Genomic DNA, 9,145 nt, shown 5'->3' with positions numbered 1-9,145 from the left:
CAGCTGCACTGCAGCATTGATGTTGTTTAGGTGACGTTCTCAACCTTTGTGCAGACCTCCTAGACAGCTAATGAATTTGTTTCCAGTTTCACTTGGAATGGAGCTAAGTGAGTTTTATGTAAGTAAGAATCACTCACCTTTCAGTTCTGGGACAGAAATATCTTGTTTAAAAACAAAAGGAAATAATCTTATCGCACAGTAAAGCAAGGTTGATTTCAGAGATGGATGCAGATGTCTGGAGAGTATAATAGGCAACAAATTTAGGACATTGCCCTTCAGACAACATGAAAGCCTTTCATACAACCCTTCTGCAGTTATTACAACACTTTGGAAGCAGATATCAACTGAGGAAGGCATGACCTGTGCAAAAAGGATGGGTTACACTTGAACCCCAGGGGCACCAACATCGCTGCAGGCTAGTTTGCTAGAGCTCTTGGGGAGGGTTTGAACTAATTTGGCAGGGGGGTGGAAACCAGAATGATAGGGCTGACAAATGGGCAGTTGGTATTCAAGTAGATGCAGTGTGTAGTGAAACTGAGGAAGGACAGGCAGATGATAGGGCAAAGTTGTAGTCAATGGGATGAGTTAAAATGTAACAGGGCCAAAATTGAAAAGGATGATGAATACAGGACTGGAGGTGTTATGTTTGAATGCATGCAGTATACAGAATAAAATAGATGATCTTGTAGCACAGTTTGACAGGTATGATGTGGGCATTGCTGAGTCGGGGCTCAAAGGACATCATAGTTGGGAGAATATCCAAGGATGCACATTTTGAAACGAAAGGCAGGGTGTGGGATGGCTCTCCTGGTAAAAAATGAAATAAAATACTTAGAAAGAGATGACATAGAATCAGAAGATGCAGAATCCTTATGGGTAGATTAAGAAGCAGCAAAGTCAAAAAGACCATGATGGCAGTAAAATACAGGGTTCTGAACAGTAGCTAAAATGTGGGCTACAAATTACACCAGGAAGTAGGAAAGACATGTTGTGATTGTAATGGGGGATTTCAATACACAGGTAGATTGGGAAAATCAGGTTGGTGCTGGATGCTAAGAGAGGGAATTTGTAGAATGCTTATAAGCAGCTTGTGGTTGAACCACTAGGGCAGGGGTTCACAGACCCCTTGCTTAATGGTGTTTGTTGATGGCATTAAAAATGTTGGGAACTCCTGCACTAAGACAGTGGCAATTCTGGATTTAGTAATGATCCAGATAGCATTAGGAAGCTTAAGGTAAAGGAAACCTTGGTAGACAATGATCACAATATGACAGAATTCACCTTGCAGTTTGAAAAGTAGAAGCTAAAATTGGATGCATCAGTATTGCAGTGTAGTAAAGGGATTAGAGAGGCATATGAGGGGAGTTGGCTAAAGTTGATTGGAAGAGGACACTAGCAGGGATGACGGTAGAACAGCAATGGCTTGAACTTTTGGGAGCAATTCAGATGGTGCAGAGATTAAGAAATGTTTTAAAGGGAGAATGAAGAAACCGTGTCTGATGAGAAGTCAAAGACAGTATATAATATAGCAAAAATTAGTGAGAAGGTCAAGGACTGGGAAGCTCTTAATAACCAACAGGCAGCTAAAAAGCCATAAAGATAGCAAAGATGAATTATGAAGGTAAGCTAGCCAATAATATGAAAAAAGGCAGATTCAAAAGGTTTCTTCAGATATACACTGTAGAAAATAAAAGAGGGAATATCAGACCGCTGAAAAATTACACTGGAGAAGTAGTAATGAGGGACAAAGAAATGGTGGACTAACACAATAAGTATTTTGCATTAGTCTTTACTGTAGAAGACGCTAGCAGAATGCCAGAAATGTGAGTGTCAGAGGGCAAAGTGAATGTCGTTGCTATTACTAAGGAAAAGGTACATAAGTCACCTGGACCAAATGGATTACACCCCAGGGTTCTGAAAGAGATTGTGGAGACATTAATAATAAACTTTCAAGAATCACTAGATTCTGGAATGGTTCTGGAGGACTGGAAAATTGTAAATGTCATTCCACTCTTTAAGAAGAAGGGGAGGTGGACGAAAGAAAATTATAGGACAGAGTGGCCAGTTTGCCTGACTTCAGTGGTAGAAAGATGTTCGTGTCTATTATTAAGGATGAAGTTTCAGGATACTTGCAGGTACATGACAAAATAGGCCAAAGTCAACATGGTTTGCTTAAGGGGAAATCTTGCCTAACAAATTTTGGAATTCTTTGAGGAAGTAACAGGACGAAACAAAGGAGAATCAGTGGATGTTATGTACTTGGATTTTAAGAAGGTATTTGACAATATGCTACACATGAGACTTCTTAACAAGATAAGAGCCCATGGTATTACAGGAAAGATACTAGCATGGATAGAAGATTGCTTCCAACATGAATGTTAGAAAATGCGCAGTCATGCACTTTGGTAGTAGAAATAAATATGTGGACTATTTTCTAAAAGGGGAGAAAATCCAAAAATCTGAGATGCAAAGGGATTTGGGAGTCCTTTTGCAGAACACCCTGAAGATTAACTTGCGGGTGGAATTGGTGGTGAGGAAGGCAAATGCCATGTTAGCATTCATTTCAAGAAGTCTAAAATACAAGAGCAAGGATGTGATGCTGAGGCTTTATAAGGCACTGGTGAGGCCTCACCTTGAGTATTGCAAACAGTTTTGGGCCCCTCATCTAAGAAAAGATGTGCTGGCATTGGAAATAGTTCAGAGCAGGTTCACAAGGAATGAAAGAGTTATCATACGAGGAACCTTTGATGGCTCTGGGTCTGTACTTGCTGGAATTTGGAAGGATGAGGGGGGATCTCATTGAAACCTTTCAAATGTTGAAAGGCCTAGACAGAGTAGACATGGAAAGAATGTTTCCCATGGTGGGAGAGACTCGGACAAGAGGGCACAGCCTCAGGGTAGGGGGGCGCCCCTACAAAACAGAGATGTTGGAAATTTCTTTAGCCAAAGTGTGGTGAATTTGTGGAATTTGTTACCACATGCAGCTGTGGAGGCCAGGTCGTTGGGTGTATTTAAGGCAGAGATTGATAGGTTCTTGATTGGACATGGCATCAAATGTTACGGGGAGAAGGCCAGGAACTAGGGTTGAGGAGGAGGGAAAAAAAAGATCAGCTATGATTGAATGGCAGGGTAGACTTGATGGGCCAGGTGGCCTAATTCTGCTCCTAGGTCTTACGGTCCGAGATTAGTTGACTGGCAGGACGGAAATAGTGGGAATAAAGGAGGCCTTTTCTGGATGGCTGCCAATGACTAGTTGTGTTCCACGAGGGTTGGTGTTGGGACTGATTCATTTCACATTATATGTCAATAATTTGGATGAAGGAATTGATGGCATTGTGGCCAGGTTTGCTGATGATATGAAGATAGGTGTAGGAGCAGATAGAGTTGAGGAAGCAGGGTGTCTGAAGAAGGAGTTAAACAGATTGAGAGAATGGGCAAAGAAGTGGCAGGTAGAATATAGTGCAGAGAAGTGCATGGTCATGCACTTTGGTAGAAGGAATAAAGGTGTGTACTATTTTCTAAATGGGGAAAATACAGTGTAAAGGGACTTCAGGATTCTCGTGCAGGATTCCTTAAAGATTATCTTGAAGGTTGAGTCAGTGGTAAAGAAGGCAAATGCACTGTCGGCATTCATTTCAAGAAGAGTAGAATATAAAAGCAAAGATTTAATGTTGAGCCTTTATAAAGCACCGGTGAGGCCTCATGTGGAGTATTCTGAGTAGTATGTCATTGGAGAGGGTCCAGAGGAGGTTCATGAGAATTATCCCAGGAATGAAAGGGGTAAAATATGAGGAGCATTATACCCTGCTTATAACATCTGCTCAAATTCCAAGTTCAGTGACTGAACCACCCAATTGATTTTTCATATTTCAATTTGAATGAACTGGTAGGATCAGTGCCTCTCATAGCATTAATCATTTATTGAGACAGTCTAAGGTAACACAGACTATGGACCAAGTTGAGATAAATGTGGTTGGCGTGGATGGGTGCTTGCTAGTTGGCGTGGAAGTGGTAAATGGAAGGACTTTGCTTCATCCTGTCTCAATTTTAGATACTTATTTTTGTCATTTATGGCTTTTATAATTTGGATGTTATTACCTGAACCCAACAGCAGTTTCCTGTCCTTGCTTATGTATCTTTGACAAAGACAATTTCTTCCTAATATGCCAACTCTCCTATTCCCCTCATCTGAAATATCTTGGGAATTTGGAAAACTGAGAAGGCCTCAAGTCAGTTTATTATGGCTTCTGTATTACATAACCCTTTGCCCATCCTATTTGCCAGAAATCCAATTAACACTTACAGGATGTTAAGAAAGGCTGTTTTCTTTGGGAACCTTATGCTTGAGCACCCTTAAGGGAAAGTAAAACATACATTCCCAGTTTCCTTAGTTTACCTCTGGCATCTGATTTTGCCTGCCACTGTAATTCAGAGATGCCATATGCCTTAACTGAAATATGAAATCAAATCACCTCTTGCTCTGTTTCCCAGCAAGTGCAACTACGAGGCATTCGATTTATCTGTTCTTTTGTAGTGAGCTGCATCAAATTTTGATCATTTTCATTGCAATGATTTAGCAATGATTTAAACCTTACAAAGTTTCAAAAATAAGGTAATCCATCAGGAGTCTACAGTTATGTCTCAGCATGTTATTGTGAAAATTCAAACAATGGTAAAGTTCTTTCATTTTCCAGTGTTACCATGGCAAAACTAGGCCCCCCTCCATGGACTCACTAACCAAACAGAAATAATTAAGCTTGTACTGTTAAAATAGCAGAGGAATAATTACATATTGATATTTATATGCCTTAAGATTAGATGATCTAGTTCATTGTCTAAGTGGTAGGAATAATATAGACAATATATATTCTTTGTAAATCAATCTCCATTCTTAGCTCTGACTTTACAAAAAGTAAATAATACATTTCTGGCCCTCTTCTGGAAAACAATACATTTCCGTGAAGGGTAGATTGAAAGAAAATATGATCAGCCAACGGTAAGATTGTGGTAACTTGTGTCTGTAAAAGATCAAAATACACTGTGGGAAGCATAAGAGAAGGACATTTAAACAAAATTGGTTTGCAGTGAAGGAAGCAGAGTTAAACCAGAATGCAGTGGAGCATGAATATGACTGGCAAGAGGTTTGGGAAAGAAAGGTCTATCCCCGACCATGATTTTCCAATTACGGTTTTTGGATTTATTTTTAGATGGTTCCCTTATGTCTTTTGAACAATTATCTAATAAATATAACTTATCAAGAATACATTTTTTTAGATATTTACAAGTTAGAAATTTCCTAAGTACTATACTTTCTTCCTTTCCAATGCTTCCTCCTATATATATTTTAGATTCGATAATTAACCTTAATCCATGTCAGAAAGGTGCATCGGCTATGATTTATAATATTATTATGAAACTTAGGAAAGCTCCATTTGATAAGATTAGGGTAGATTGGGAACAGGAATTGGGGCTTACCATTTCTGTGGATGATTGGGGGCAGATTTTACAATTAGTTAATACTTCCTCTATTTGTGCTAAACATTCCCTAATTCAATTTAAAGTGGTTCATAGAGCACATATGTCCAAAGATAAGTTAGCGCGTTTTTACTCGCATATTAATCCTTTCTGTGATAGATGTTCGGGGCAGATAGCCTCTTTAACTCATATGTTTTGGTCTTGCCCTACTTTGGAAACTTTTTGGAGAGATATTTTCAATATTATTTCTAAGGTATTAAATATAGATATCTCTCCTCACCCTATTACTGCTATCTTTGGACTACCTAAAATTTCTAGTAATCTTTCCCCTTCAGCCCGTAGAATGATTGCATTTCTTACTTTAATGGCGAAAAGATGTATTTTACAACATTGGAAAGAGCTTAATGCTCCAACTACCTTTTTTTGGTTTTCTCAGACGATTTTATGTTTGAATCTGGAGAAAATTAGAAGTAACCTTTATGATTCTTCATTTAAATTTGAACAGATTTGGGGACCTTTTATTCGATATTTTCATTTAATGTAATATTTACCCTTCTTGTTTTTTCTTCACTGTTTTAATGGAGGTCGGGATTGAGGACGTGATTTTAAGTTTAACTCTGTTTGGTTTCAAGTTAGCCCATTGCTTTGCTTTGCTTTTAGTTAGTTGCACGGTGGGGTTTTTTTGGGGGTTTTTTTTTCTTTTTTTTTTCCATTGATATATATAAAATCTAGTATACTATTATGTTATCTTGGTTTCTTATGCTTAAATTACATTGTTTGTAGTATTTTCTTTTTGGTATTGTTATCTTTTGGAATTTTATTATACTTTAACATTGTATTAATGTTTATATGGCTTACCTTTTTTGTATACTTACTCAATAAAAAGATTTAAAAAGAAAAGATTTTCCAATTAGAGAAAGAAATGCGAAAAGTCAACATATTAAGTGATGCAGAAAATGTGCTTCTTGGAGAAATACCACAACTCATCCTCAAGCAAGCCCACTGCATCTGTTAGGTTTCACCATCTGTTTAATCAAGGCTATTGTTGACAGTCAGTCATCAGTTTTTAAATTCTCCAAGACACCAAATTGTTCATGGTTTGTGTGTCCTTAATGACAACAAACACCCTCTTTTTCCATTTTCTATAAATTCTGATAATAGGATCCTATTTGAATAATTGTAATATACAGCACAAGGAGCAACTAATCTGAGCTCAGCAAAATAAAAAGTTTTATATTTTAAACAATGATTTGTTGTGCAAGCACTACAAGTCATTCACATTGTGAGGTAATCAAATAAGAGAACTTTTAATTACTGACGAGCGATGCATTAGTTTTGAATTGCTTTTTATTTTTATGAAAGACAGATTGTGTGGAACAATTGCTGTTGCCCAATTAGAAACATTAAACATTTAACTGTTAGAGCTAATAACTACTATGAATACTTCCATAAATAAATTAAGCAACATGCACAAAAAATGCTGGTGAACGCAGCAGGCCAGGCAGCATCTCTAGGAAGAGGTACAGTGGAAGTTTCGGGCCGAGACCCTTCGTCGGGACTAACTGAAAGAAGAGATAGTAAAAGATTTGGAAGTGGGAAGAGGAGGGGGAGATTCCAAATGATAGGAGAAGACAGGAGGGGGAGGGATGGAGCCCAAGAGCTGGAAAGTTAATTGGCAAAAGGGTTACGAGGCTGGAGAAGGGAGAGGATCATGGGACGGGAAACCTAGGGAGAAAGAAAGGGGGAGGGGAGCCCAGAGGATCGGCAAGGAGTTATAGTGAGGGGGACAGAGGAAGAAAAAAGAGAGAGATAAAAAGGGGGGGGGAGCAATATAATAATGAAAAATAATAAATAAATTAATAAATAAATAAATACGGGATGGGGTACGAAGGGAGGTGGGGCATTAACAGAAGTTAGAGGAGTCAATGTTCATGCCATCAGGTTGGAGGCTACCCAGATGGAGTATAAGGTGTTGTTCCTCCAACCTGAGTGTGGCTTCATCTTGACAGTAGAGGAGGCCGTGGATAGACATATCAGAATGGGAATGGGACGTGGAATTAAAATATATCTATATCAAACCCACTTTGTTCAGCAAATCTAGGAAGCATTGCTCAATGGTCTCTGGTCATTTCATATTTTTATTGTTTGATGCGTGTATTTGACAAGCATTTATTGTCAGCAGCTTTGCCACTGTGTATTCAGCACCAGGAATTTAGAACAATGTATTATTGAAATTATACTGTCCTATTTACTTTAAAATCAATATTGTCACCTGAGCATTTTAATAATCAAAGCTTGTATTCAATGTCTGGATAATTTTATAGCAAAACCACTCTTTGTTAAAGGAATACTCTTTATTTTGTGCCCGAACATTTTCCAATACCATGATCCGGTATATTTGAAGTTGTCAGAAATTTCCGCACAGGCAAGTGGGTAAATTCCATTAAGTTTGGAAAGGCACAAAGAAAAATTAAGTTGTACTGCAAAATTCCTACTCAAGGACACATATCCACCTACATTATGCCATAGTTCTCTGGTGCTGTTCCTGAATGTATTTATTTTCATGAATCTTGAAATGAAATATTTCTTAAAAATGCAATGCTGATGCTGGAATAAGAGGCAGCACTGGTGGGCTGCTTTCAGCACATTTTTGTGTTGATTGTTAACGCAAACACCGTATTTCACTGTATATTTCCAGGTACTGTGCGTATGATCAATAAATCTTAATCTGAAGCATATGTGTTAATTTACCCTATACTCTCACATTGTGGTGTACAATATGTAGTGTTATTCCTCTATCTTGTACAACAATTCAGATATCAGATTTAGTGAGTAAAAGAAACTCAAGACTAAGACCTCTACAGTAAGTTTCCTTATTGTTATTCTTATATGCCCAAATTTGGTGATTTCTCACCGATAACCAGGTTGATTCCAGGGATGACGGGATTAACCTATGAGGAGAGATTGAGTCGCCTGGGACTATACTCTCTGGAATTCAGAAGAATGAGAGGGGATCTTATAGAAACATACAAAATTTTGAAAGGGATAGATAAGATAGAAGTAGGAAAGTTGTTTCCATTGGTAGGTCAGACTAGAACTAGGGGACATTGCCTCAAGATGCAGGGGAGAAGATTTAGGATGGAGATGAGGAGAAACTGTTTTTCCCAGGGAGTGGTGAATCTGTGGAATTCGCTGCCCAGGGAAGCAGTTGAGGCTTCTTCACTAAATATATTTAAGATAAAGTTAGATAGGTTTTTACATAGTAAAGGAATTAAGGGTTATGGGGAAAAGGCAGGTAGATGGAGCTGAGTTTACGGACAGATCAGCCATGATCTTATTGAATGGCAGGTCAGGCTCGATGGACCAGATGGCCTTCTCCTTCTCCTATTTCTTATGTTCTTAATAACCTGATATTTTGTAGGGATAAAAGCTGCAATTATTTTCAAAGCAACACACACAAAATTCTGGAGGAGCTCAGCAGGCCAGGCAGCATCTCTGGAATATAAGACGGAGCTCCATCCGCCACATAAAGTGCGAACTCCTGGTTTCCATTCGTTTCAGTTCTGCTTCCCATTCCCATTCCAACACGTCAGCCCATGACCTCCTCTACTGCCGCGATGAGTCCGCACTTAGGTTGGAGACGCCACATCTCATATTCCGTCTGGGTAGC

The sequence above is a fragment of the Mobula hypostoma genome, chromosome 2, assembly GCF_963921235.1.
Source record: "Mobula hypostoma chromosome 2, sMobHyp1.1, whole genome shotgun sequence".
Classification (NCBI taxonomy): Eukaryota; Metazoa; Chordata; class Chondrichthyes; order Myliobatiformes; family Myliobatidae; genus Mobula; species Mobula hypostoma.
This window is presented reverse-complemented; position numbering follows the sequence as displayed.